The sequence below is a fragment of the Rhinopithecus bieti genome, unplaced genomic scaffold, assembly GCF_001698545.2.
Source record: "Rhinopithecus bieti isolate Rb0 unplaced genomic scaffold, ASM169854v2 scaffold_73682, whole genome shotgun sequence".
Lineage (NCBI taxonomy): Eukaryota > Metazoa > Chordata > Mammalia > Primates > Cercopithecidae > Rhinopithecus > Rhinopithecus bieti.
The window spans coordinates 2,036,756-2,049,613 of record NW_016829166.1 but is presented as its reverse complement, the minus strand read 5'-3'; the positions used below and the strand labels follow the sequence as shown (position 1 = coordinate 2,049,613).

General features: G+C 44.4%; 1 long non-coding RNA gene across 1 annotated transcript in view; it reads right to left on the bottom strand.

Annotated features, from left to right (window-relative positions):
• LOC108523931 (uncharacterized) overlaps window positions 1-2,104 on the bottom strand; it is a 58,730-nt gene extending 56,626 nt beyond the window's left edge. Inside the window, exon 1 of the long non-coding RNA XR_001883939.1 lies at window positions 670-2,104. This is a non-coding gene — a long non-coding RNA (uncharacterized LOC108523931). The remainder of the gene's footprint in view (window positions 1-669) is intronic.
• Window positions 2,105-12,858: the final 10,754 nt, after the last annotated feature.

Here is a 12,858-nt window from a genome sequence, read left to right as displayed (position 1 = left end):
GAGATCCGGCCACTGCACTCCAGTCCGGGCGACAGAGCGAGACTCCGTCTCAAAGAAAAAAAAAAAAAGTAGTAGAGGCTGGGCGCGGTGGCTCAAGCCTGTAATCTCAGCACTTTGGGAGGCCAAGACGGGCAGATCACGAGGTCAGCAGATGGAGACCATCCTGGCTAACACGGTGAAACCCCGTCTCTACTAAAAAATACAAAAAACTAGCTGGGCGAGGTGGCGGGCGCCTGTAGTCCCAGCTACTCGGGAGGCTGAGGCAGGAGAATGGCGTAAACCCGGGAGGCGGAGCTTGCAGTGAGCCGAGATCCAGCCACTGCACTCCAGCCTGGGCGACAGAGCGAGACTCCGTCTCAACAACAACAACAACAACAACAACAACAACAACAACAAAAGTAGTAGAGGTGGTTACTTATGGGGACAGAGAGGAATGAGAACAGAATGGAAGTGAGAATTCTTAACGAATATCATTTTATGAGGATTTGATATCTGAATATATGAGTGAACTATCTATTCAAAAATAAAATGAATAACACGTGGGGCCTGTTTAGTTTCAGGTATCTCTAGCTAGGGACACTTAGATTTTTGTAAATTCAGATGTCATGGACATAATGCTAAAATGGCTGAATTGATCCTATAGATTTGGAACCACATGAGTTTACTTACATGCAATGAACTATACATTCGATGCAGAGCAAGTCTGGAGTCTGTCTTCAGTTCCTTCTCACGAAGGAAATGTGAAGTCAGTGTGACTAACCAGTGGCTCCGGTTCACCCTGGGATATCTTAGCATGGTTCAGGCTTCCCAGCTCTTCCTGCGGGCACGGTGTTCCCTGCCTTCAGGATTTTAGGATAAGCTGCAGCCAGGTCGTGGTCTCTGCTGTGCACTCACCTATGCTGGGGTGATTTGCGTTTTCAGCCTCTCCCTGTCAAATGAACTGCTCTGGGCCAGGTTTCAGGAACTGTGGGCCCACCCCACTGAGATGGGGGGAGGGAGGATAGGCCCTCGTGTCCTTAAAGCACTTTAGTCCCTGAGGCTGCTGCTTGGTGTTTGTGTGTGAGCCAGCTCTGACTCACCAAATCGAGAAGAAAAAACTTCCACCGAGGACAATTTGCCAAGGAAATGTGCTCAGGCCCACGCGGCAGTGAGTCCAGCAGTTCGGACGGAACCTGAGAGGAGGCAGTTGGGGAAATAAACAGCGCCAACTCAACAGTCAGCGCCTCTGTGCGGGCAACCTGCGAAGGGAGAGGTTCCTCTGCCTTCATGGCTGCTTCCTTCACAGATTCATGCTTGACAGGTGACTTGCGAGCTCTCACATGCGTGCGGTGGGCGCTCCAGGGACTGCCCTCCTCCCCGCCTCCTCCTTGGGCAGGAGCCTGGTTTGTGTTTATTTTTGGTTGTGCCAGAGGGAAACTGCACTTTGAGGAAGAAAAACAGTTGCTGGTTGTTTAGGAGGGGCAGTCTAATCCGAGACGGCCTTGTCTTCTGCAGAAAACAAGCGGGGCGCAAATCAACCCAGGCGCAGCCACGGGGCCGCGGTCCCGCTGAGTCACAGCCGGCTCAGCGCTCAGCGTGACTCAGGGCCGGCCGCCTCCCTGAGGCAGCTGTGAGTGATCCCAGGCGGAGGAAGCGGCGACTCTTTCGTCTACGGCGTCTCCAGACTCATTTCCTTCCTCTGGAGGTCAGGTGCCCCGTGGGGCGCGGTTGGGGGTACCAGGCACCTCTGCATGCAGCTCTCAGAGAGCGGCCATCCGGCAGGGCCCTGGGCAGCACGGCCTGGCTGAGGGGCTGGGCCTGCCTGGCCCCGCCTCCGCCCCAGGCTGTGCCCTGAGACCTTGCCAGCCTGTTTCCAACACACCCATTAGTCTCACGGTCAAGTCGGGTAAGAGGGCCTGGAGGGATTACAACAATAGAAATGTAAGACAAAGTAGCAAATGTAAGAAGTCACGTGTGCTCCTTTCTGCCTGCAGCAGAATTTCACAAAGCCCCAGCCTCGTGGCAACTTGCTGCTCTTGGGGAAAGATGCTTTGAGGACAGAACAGGCTAGAGCACACGACCCCCAACTCTCTTGCCTGAGTCACTATATTCCTTAAAAGATAAATGAGGCCGGGCGCGGTGGCTCAAGCCTGTAATCCCAGCACTTTGGGAGGCTGAGACGGGCAGATCACGAGGTCAGGAGATCGAGACCATCCTGGCTAACACGGTGAAACCCCGTCTCTACTAAAATACAAAAAACTAGCCGGGCGAGGTGGCGGCGCCTGTAGTCCCAGCTACTCGGGAGGCTGAGGCAGGAGAATGGCGGGAACCCGGGAGGCGGAGCTTGCAGTGAGCCGAGATCCGGCCACTGCACTCCAGGCTGGGAGACAGAGCGAGACCACGTCTTAAAAAAAAAAAAAAAAAAGTCCCTCGATTCAAAAATATAAATTTTAAAATCATTTCTCTGGCCCTTAGCAGGCACGCAATAAACATCTGTCACTTATGAGGTTGGCTTAGGTCAGCGTGGACAGAACACAGGAGCAGCCTTGAGTGGTTTATGGAGGGCTCATCTACCGGAGGCAAGGCAGGGCTGTCCACTTTTCTTCACTGCAAACCATGTTGAGCTTACAATGAGTGCAGAGAAATTTTACTTCTGGGGACCCTTCTTTTTTAAACATGCTATGACTTTCTTTCTTTAATAAATATCCTTTGGCTCAAAGTTGAGGACAGAGATCAGGAAGCAACTCTTCAGCATCAACAGAGAAAGAGTAGACATAAAAATACCGTGATGGAGGAATCTCACTGTGTTTCCAGGAGTTCTGGAAGTGCATGGTAACCCTCCTCCCTCCCTTCCTACCAAATGAGATGTTTTTGGAGTCAGTTAGGTGAGCATTAGCTCTCAGCTTGGGCGTATCTGTTCAATTCTTGGATCTGTAATTATTCCTGGGTCCAGAAGAAAAAAGATACAAAGTAGTCAAAATAAAATAGACTCTTAATGAATCCATGACTGCTAATAGCCGGGAAGACTGTGATTTTTCCATGCCAAAGACCTGTTCCATCAAGCCCGTGTTAAACGCAGGAAGAAAGACAGTATTAACTTTGAAACCCTGGGACACTAAACTACCTCTATTTATAAGTTGAAAAAATTTATTTATCTCTCATTCTTATGTCAAAAAGAACTTAAGGTAGCTTACTGAGATCCCAGAGTATAGCGGGGAGGAATAAAATTGAAGTGGAAGAGAAAAGGAAAGGAAAAAACAAGAATGAAGATATGAAATGAAGCTTGCAGTTAATTTAAAAATGTGCACAGATAGGCCATAATGCTGATGCTTCATTTTTCTTTTTCTGCTAGGCAAGAGAAACTCGATAAATTTGCACAGGGACAGATGCTCAGGGGAAAGGAAGGAGCTCTGCCTTGCACTTGTACAGAAAGGAAATGAGGCAGCAGAGGAAAGACCAATTGAGAGGACAGCAGCAAGGCAGAAAGGGGCAGAAGGCGACAGAACATGCACGTCAGGGACAAGGAAATTTCTAGAAAGAAGGCGCCAGCAGGCACGATTTCGGCGAATCCCAGTTGGTCTGCTGTGGTAGTGGGATGACTTATTGGATACGAAAGATCGGAGGAAAAAACACCAAAATGGTCTTGTCTGATCTCAATACCAATACCACCCTATATTTTTATTTTACTCTATGTTTATAGAATAGTTCACACATATTCTTATTACAGCCTTGATTTTTCACATTTATGTAGCCAACATTACAAAATATTGTTAAGCCTCTTCCTTTTTTTTTGGCTGGGCAGCCTTATCATAGGCATGTATATTATTTCTAATAAGGTTCATGAATTATTGAAGGGTGGGGGGTGCAGTGTGGCTTTTAGAAAAGGCATTGTTTTGGAGTCTGAAGAACCTGGCTTTAAAATTCAGCTCTTCAACTTGATAGATGAGTATGAGTGACTTTAATTTATCTAGAAAATGAAGATGTAACCCACATATCTCTTGTCCAGGATATGCTTCATAAATGCTAGCTATTGCTGAAAATAGTTTGTAATATCCCCATTACTTCATTACTTCCTTTTTTTTTGGACAGAGTTTAACTCTTTGCCCAGATTGGAGTGCAATGGCACAATCTCGACTCACTGCAACCTCTGCCTCCCAGGTTCAAGCGATTCTCCTGCCTCAGCCTCCTGACTAGCTGGGATTACAGGCATGCACTATCACACCAGCTAATTTTTTGTACTTTCTTAGTAGAGACAGGGTTTCGCCGTGTTGGCCAGGCTGGTCTTGAACTCCTGACCTCAGGTGATCTGCCTGCTTTGGCTTCTCAAAGTGCTGGGATTACAGGCATGAGCCACTGCGCCCCACCCCCATTACTTCTTTTTAGGACCCAAAGTTGGGGACCATTAGTCTATGTGCAGTCATGCCTTGTTATCTGTGGGGGACTAGTTCCAGGAACTGTTGGTAAAATGCCTAAATGACACAGCTGAATTTCTCCCTTGCTCTAACTCTGCTTATCTTTAAGAAACAGGACACCTGCGATAAAAAGTTCCCTCTGTAACCAGACCAGCTGAGACCGGTTACAAAGCCTACCCCAGGTATCCGACCAAATGACTTCAAAAAGACCTCGGTCTTCATTATAATCTAGTTTCCATGCCAAATGACACTTCCACCAGGGTCAGGACAGTTGCTGGTACCCATGACAATGACCAGAAGAAGCCATAAAACGACAAAAAGAAGGCAGCCCCTGGTTCCAGGACGTGTACCACCCAATTCCAGAAAAGACATGGATATTTCTCCTCTTGCTTTTAAAGTCCAGCCATCATTAAGGAAACCCTAGACTGTAACGCCCTCAGCCCTCACTAGTTGAGAAGTTGATTGGTGAGCCAAGCTTCCACTTCTCAATTCAGTGGCCATTGAATAACGCCTGCACCACCTGACACTCACTTTGGTGTTGTGTATTAGTTTCACTGCCCCAAACAGGGAAAGACCCCATTTTTGTGGGGGACCAGCTCTGTTGGTAACAGAACCCCCATCATGAATATCAAAATCTGAGAATCTGACGATGCTCCAGTCCCTGATATAAAGTAGTGTAGCATTTACAAGGAACCTATGCACATCCTCCACACACTTTAAATTATCTCTGCATGACTTACAATACCTAGCACAGTGTAAAGGCTTTGTAGAGGGTTGTTGTACTTTATTGTTTAGGGAATAATGACGAGGACAAAAAGTCTGCACGTGTTCAGTACAGACACGACCAACAAGTTTTATTTTTATATTTATTTATTTATTTTTTGCGATGGAGTCTCTGTCACCCAGACTGGAGTACAGTGGCGCAATCTGGCTCACTGCAAGCTCCGTCTCCCGGGTTCACACCATTCTCCTGCCTCAGCCTCCCGAGTAGCTGGGACTACAGGCGCCCGCCACCATGCCTGGCTAATTTTTTATATTTTTAGTAGAGATGGGGTTTCACTGTGTTAGCCAGGATGGTCTCGATCTCCTGACCTTGGGATCTGCCCGCCTTGGCCTCCCAAAGTGCCGGGATTACAGGCACGCTCGGCCAGTTATTTTTTATTTTTTATTATTTTTTAATACTTTCAGTCTGTCAGTGGCGGAATCCACAAATGGGGACCCCATGGGCATGGAGGGCTGACTGTATTTCCTCCTGTACAAAGAAACTACCTCTAGCTGGTGAAGAGGAAATTATTCACTCATAGTGATGTGGTCTAATTTAGTTCTTCTAAGTTTTTTGACCATGACCTAGAATAGGAAATGCATTTACGTTGCTACCCTGTACACACATACTTACCTACAACTGAAAAGAAAAAGTCCTGAAACAGAGTTGTGTGTGTGTGTGTGTGTGTGTTTCCATTCTATTTAATGAAAAATGGCTGGTCAAGACTCACTCAATTAACTTCATGACCTACTAGTGGGTCTCAGTCTACAGCTTGAAAACCACCTGGCCTAAGCCAGGTGCAGTGGCGTGTGCCTGTAATCCCAGCTGCTACTGGGAGGCTAAGGCGGGAGGCTTGCTTGAACCCAGGAGTTTGAGGCTATAGTGCACCATAATCACTCCTGTGAATAGCCGCTGCACTCTAGCCTAGGCAAGACAGTGAGAATCCATCTCTGAAAATAAATAATTAATAAATAAAATTTTAAATAAATTAAACTGAAAACAAAAGAAACAAAAAACCCACTGGTCTAATAGCCTTGTTCTACAAATACGTGTGGTGTATATGAATTTAGTTCCATTACAACTTTCAGACCAAGATTTAATGGGTTATTTCATTTTTAAAAATCCAAGTAAATTAACTCCCAAGTGCCCACTCTCTAGACATTATTGAAAAAAGTATTGGTCAGCATTGTGGTTCTTTTCTCTCACCTTCTTGGGGTCCTGCAACAGTCACAGGTTCTTATGCAATCTGGACTTTTGGGGACGGCCTTTAGTTCTTGGATCTGATTTCTTTTCTTTTTGAGAGACAGAGCCTCCCTCTGTTGCCCATGCTGGAGTACAGTGGCATGGTCATAGCTCACTGCAGCCTTGAACTCCTGGGTTCAAACAATCCTCCCAATTCAGCCTACTGAGCAGCTGGGACTCTGTGCCACCATGCCTGGTTAATTTTTAGATTCTTTTGTAGAGATGGAGGTCTCACTATGTTGTCCGGGCTGGTCTTGAGCTCCTGACCTCAAGCAATCCTCCTGCCTCAGCCCCACAAAGCTCTAGCATTATAGGTGTGTGCCTGGATGGATCTGGTTTATTGTGGGTTTCAAGAGATAGAGGACAACACGACTCCCATAACAAGCTGGCCCAGACAGCCTTGCTGGACCCAGGACACAGCCCCCTAGGTGTAGCATGCAGCCAGTCCCTGAGGTACTGCCCCCACATGGGGTCTGCAGTGCAGCAAGTCCCTCCTTTCCTGGGATTCACTCTTTACTCCCTTCCAGAAATAGGAGAATTTTCTTTTAAGCTACTCTTATTTGCCAAGCAAGTGTGAGAACATCTCCCTTATCCAGGACTGTGAGTCACTGCTTCTTATCTCCGTCCTGCAGCCCTGGAAGCCCTAGGTCTCCTGAGATCAAATCCTTATATGCCTTGAACGCCCGTGGCCAGGGAATAGATGGTTCATGGGCCCATTGTTCCACCTGAATGTGCCATGGAAAGCAACAGTCAGCACCCCTGGCTGCTCTCCATAACCAGAATGGAGTCAAAGGGATCGCTGGCGGGCACAGGCTCATGCCTGTAATCCCAGCACTTTGGCAGGCTGAGGCAGGTGGATCTCTTGAGGTCAGGAGTTCAAGACCAGCCTGGGCAACATGGTGAAACTCTGTTTAAAAAAAATTACAAAAATTAGCCGGGCATGGTGGTGCGTGCCTGTAATCTCAGATACTCTGGAGACTGAGGCAGGAGAATTGCTTGAATCCAGGAGGTGGAGATTGCAGTGAGCCAAGATGGTGCCGCTGCACTCCAGCCTGGGTGACAGAGTGAGACTTTGTCTCAAAAAAAAAAGGGACTACCGAATGGGGTCACATTCAACCTCACTGCAGAGAACATGCAAATTTTCCTCCATTCATGTGTTGGAATTAACTATGTTTAGTTTTGATCTCATGTGCTTGAGAAAGCAAAAAAAGCAATGCTGCTTTCTGAGGCATGAGCTTAAGGAGTAAATAGATGTAGTGATTTCCCCCCCCATCTCTGTATTTATATTTTTAAGGGAGTTGAGAATGAAAAAACTTTCATTCAACCCTTTCCTCTGTTCTCCAGATCTCTCTTGCCCACTGCTTATACCTGACTAAGAGGCCCATTCTAGAGGTGTGCATGGGAGCATGATGGCAGTACCACCTCCCCCAGAATCCACAAGGGGTTTTGGGATGCATGGACAAATATACAAAATATGTACTCATGTGAGAATTGGGAGCTTACTGATTGGCCACCAGTTTGCCCTAGGCCTAAGCTACAAATAACGTAAACTCAAGATAGACTTGGATGGTGAAAATGGTGACAATGAAGTGTTTAGCTTTCTATGCCTTCTGTACTTTATGTTTGTAGATTACAAAGTGGGAATTTCCTGCCCTAATTGTTCTTATTTTCTTTCTCTCTTTTTTTTTTTCGAGAAAGAATCTTGCTCTGTCGCCCAGGCTGGAGTGCAGAGGCGCAATCTTGGCTTACTGTAACCTCTGCCTCTTAGGTTCAAGTGATTCTCCTGCCTCAGCCTCCAGAGTAGCTGGAACTATAGGCATGCACAACCATGCCTGTCTAATTTTTGTATTTTTAATAGAGATGGGGTTTCACCATGTTGGCCAGGCAGGTCTTGAACTCCTGACCTCAAGTGATCCACCCACCATGGCCAAGAGTGCTGGGATTATAGGCACGAGCTTCTCTTTTCTTTATATGAATTCTATTATTGCAATCATTTATGCCTTTATCTAAATTAATATACCTGGAAAATTCTACTAAAGTTACGTTCTTTAATGCTTTTATAATGATGCCTTGTGTATATCTTTATTGATGTAATTATGATACAATTGTGTTAAATCTATCGATCAATGAGTGGGTATGTGCCAACTTAATTTCATAATCAAACTGCTTAAAACCATAATAATAACAATAAATCTTATAAGCAGACAGAGGTAAGAGACATATTACATACACAGTAACAAGGCAAGAATGACAGCCAACTAGTTTTTCATCAGTAAAAACTGCAAGCCAGAGTTGGAGCATCATCTGGCTGGATTTTGTAAATGGAATTTGAAAGTCTCTGTATTTTAGCAGACAAATATAATCCATTTACATTTATATTGCTTACTGATATGTTGAATTTTTTTGCTATCGTCTTATTCTAGGTTTCTCATTTACCATGTTTCCCCCTCAATCCCTCCCTGACTTACATTGACTTGATTGGGTTTTTCATTATTTTCCTTTACCCACCTGTATTAGTCTGTTCTCATGCTGCTAATAAAGACATACCTGAGTCTGGGTTATTTATAAAGGAAAGCAATCCCAGCTTTAATGGGTTTAATGGACTCACAGTCCCACACGGCTTCTGGAGGGCCTCACAATCATGGCAGAAGACCAAGGTAGAGCAAAGGGATGTCGTACATGGTGGCAGGCAAAGAGAGCTTGTGCAGGGGAACTCCCCTTTATAAAACTATCAGATCTCGTGAGACTTATTCACTACCATGAGAACAGCACGGCAAAAACCCGCCCACATGATCCAGTTACCTCCCACTGGGTCCTTCCCATGACACAGGAATTATGGGAATTACAATTCAAGATGAGATTTGGGTGAGGACACAGCCAAACCATATCACTACCCCCATTATCAAATTAACAAATTATCTATTTGATGTTCTCAATTTTTAACACAGATATTTACTTAGATTTTAAGGTCACTTAATATTTCCATCCTTCACCTTAACAATAGAAAGACCTTGGAATTCTTTAAAATCAACCTTCTCTCTCCTGTGTTATCATTTTCTGGTACTTTAATTCTTGTTTTTACCCCTGACCCCCACTATTATTTTTTACAGCAAATTTTTTAGTACTATTATTATTTACAGCAAATGCTTATTTAGATTGGCCAGTGTGTTTACCACATGCTTCTTGCATACCACTCAAATTAATTCTTCCTACAGTATATTTTAAGTTAGTTGTTTCAGAGAAGTCGCAATAGTAAACTTGCTTGTCTGAAAACATTTTTATTTTGCTTTCACTCTTGAATGAGAGTGTAATTGGGTCTGGAATTCTAGAGAGACAGTTATCGTTTTTCTCAGAACTTTGAAATATTATTTCATTGTTGTTTGATTTCTGTTGTTGAGAAGTCTTCTCTAGTATAAGTGCCATTCTTTGACAAATAACCTGGTAGCTTTTAAGATTTTTTTTCTCTGTTTTTGTTGATTTGCTCTTTCATTACAATGTGTTGAGATGTGACTTTGTTTTTGTTTTTCTTGCTCAGGTCCCTACAGGTTTCTTTAATCTGAAGACAATTTCCTTCTCCCATTCAGCCTTTACATTTTATCTCCCTCATGCTCTCTCTCTTTTTTGTTGAGACAGGGCCTTCCTCTGTAACCTAGGCTGGAGTGCAGTGGCACGATCATGGCTCGCTACATCCTCAACCTCCTGGGCTCAAGTGATCCTCCTACCTCAGCCACTCCAGTAGCTGGTTCTACAAGCACAGGCCACCATTCCTGGCTAATTTTAAAAAATTTTTAGTAAAAGTAAGGTCTTGCTGTGTTGTCCAGACTGTTTTCAAACTCCTGATCTCAAACAGTCCTCCTGCCTTGGCCTTCCAAAGTGTTGGGATTACAGGCATGAGACACTGCCCTCAGCCAAGCCTGTACATTTCAAACCCTTCCTTCCCCCTTCTAGGTTTTTCCGGTGTTTCCTTTTGTAATTGTTAATATGCATATTTTGGTATTTCTCATTCTATATTTCATGTATCTTTGCCTTTCTTTGGTATTTTCATCTAGATGCTACAGACTCTTTTTTAGACTTATATTTCAATTCAGTAAGTTTCTATTCAGCTGGGTCTAGTATACGGTCTTCCCATTTGTTGTGTTTTTAATTTCAGTAACTGTATTTTTTTATTTTCACAATTTATATTTAATTTCCTTTAAAAACATATTCCTTTGTCGTATTACTCTGTACTTACAATTTCTATACCTTCTTTCATGTCTAAATATTTTAAAGAAACATTTTATAATATGTTTCAGCTTATTCTATTACCTGTAGTTGTGTGGAATGCAAATTCCTGTTTGTTATTCCTTGTGAATTTCCCTTTCTTCATGAAGTCTAGACATTTTTCTTGTGAATTTACCTTCACCGAGGGTACCTAGGCTGCCATGTATTCTAGGATGTCTTAGTTTGCTAGCGCTGTTGTAACAAAATACCATGGAATGGGTGGCTTAAGCAAATGACATTTCTTTTCCTTTTTTTGGAAGAGTCTCACTTAGTCACCCAGGCTGAGTGCAGTGGTGGGATCATAGTTCACTGCAACTCCAGGGCTCAAGTGATCCTCCCACCTCAGCCTACCCAGTAGCTGAAACTACAGGCACACAGCACCACACCTGGCTAATTTTTTGTATTTTTAGTAGAGACGGGTTTCGCCATGTTGTCCAGGCTGCTCTGGAACTTCTGAGCTCAAGTGATCCGCCTGCCTTGTCCTCCCAAAGAGCTGGGATTACAAGTGTAATTATAATTAATAAAAGATGGTTATTTTCTCACAGTTATGGAGGCTTGAAAGCCCAAGATCAAGGTGCTGGTTGCTTTCTCCTGAGGCCTCTGTCCTCGGCTTGCAGAGGGCTGCCTTTTTGCTGCATGTTTACTTGGCTTTTCTTCTGTGTGTGTACATCCCTGGCATTTCTTCCCTTATAAGGACACCAGTCATTCTGATCTCATTTAACCTGAACTACCTTCATAAAAGCCCTGCCTCTAAATACAGTCACCTTGGGGGTTAAGGCTTCAACATGTGAATTTTGAGGGGACACAGATCAGTTCACAACAGGGGTAAAGAAATCTCTCTCCAGGACAGTTTTGCATGTGCCTCTGCTGTGTTTCTCGTGGTTTCACCCATTCCAGAAGAATTTTTATATTAATTTCTGAGCTTGGGGGTTTTACCATACACAACTTGTAAATTCAGATCTCACATCTCCATTTTGATTTATGGTGGGTGGCTCTTTTTTCCAGGGACCAGAGTAGACAGCAATCTTCTCGTTCTTCCTCAGGCAAGTGGGAAGAGTTTTTCAACTCATAGGTTCATGAAAGGAATGGAATTTGACACTCGACATTATGCAAGAGCCTCCCTTCCCATGGCCCTGAGCCTAACTCTCCTGTCTCAGTCCACGTGTTAAAACTCCAACTCCCAGCCAATAAGACCTTCATCTGGGGATGGTCCCCTGTGGGCCATGCTGCTGCAGCTTTTAAGTGCCTCTCTAGTTTTGCTCTCTTTTTTATTTTGGATCCGTTTCCTAAAACTTGTAAGCTGGGCTCTGCATTTAAATATATTTTTAGGGAGTTCTATTTTATCTTGAATGTTTATATGTTTAGAGAAAGATGGTGTGAGAGGGCAATAACTCTCTTGCATGTCTATATAATCCACTATATTGACCAAAATTCATTCTGGAAAGCTTGTCTGTCTTCAGTGGTCCCAGGCAGTGGCGGGCAGCATTCTTTCAGTGTCAAAGCTCATGTCCTCTATGGGATATCCCACTGTTTTCCTGCTTCCTGAGAGACATCTTTAAATCTTAGTTTATACAGCAGAAATTATTGCTGGATGCACAGTTAGGTTCTTCATGGCTATGTTACATTCTATCCCCTTGTCTTCCTTGGAGGATTTATCAGGTTCTTTCCTGCTCTTGCCTTCCCTGGGGGAATGTTTTGTTTGTTTGTTTGTTTTTTACATCAATTATCTTAAACGACAAACTCAACAAAAATAACTGCCACCGGGGGGAAAAGATTTTAGTTTCTCTATGACCATTAAAATGTGGCTGGTCACGTTTCTGGGGGGAAAAAAAAACGTGAAAAAGACACCAAAACCTGGGCGTCCTGCTTGAGATGTTTTGTCGGTCAAAAGAGTCCTGAAATCTTTAGGTTAAGCATAGCTCCAGTGGGCACGGCAACAGTCACTGCTAGCAAGGCTGCTCAAGCTCACATTTCCTTTCTTTTCCAGCAGATTCTCAGTGAGGCCTCCCGGGAGGGAGCTATATGCTGACAGCACCAATGAGCTGACGGTGCTGGAAAGGCAGCCCCAAGGGGGTTCACATAATACAGACGTCACAATGGAGGAAGCGACAGCAATAATTACAAAATGGGGAGAAATGCAAAGAGCTAATGGATTTTTGAGCTCTTTTTTTTTTTCTTCTCGAGACGGAGTTTCGCTTCCGT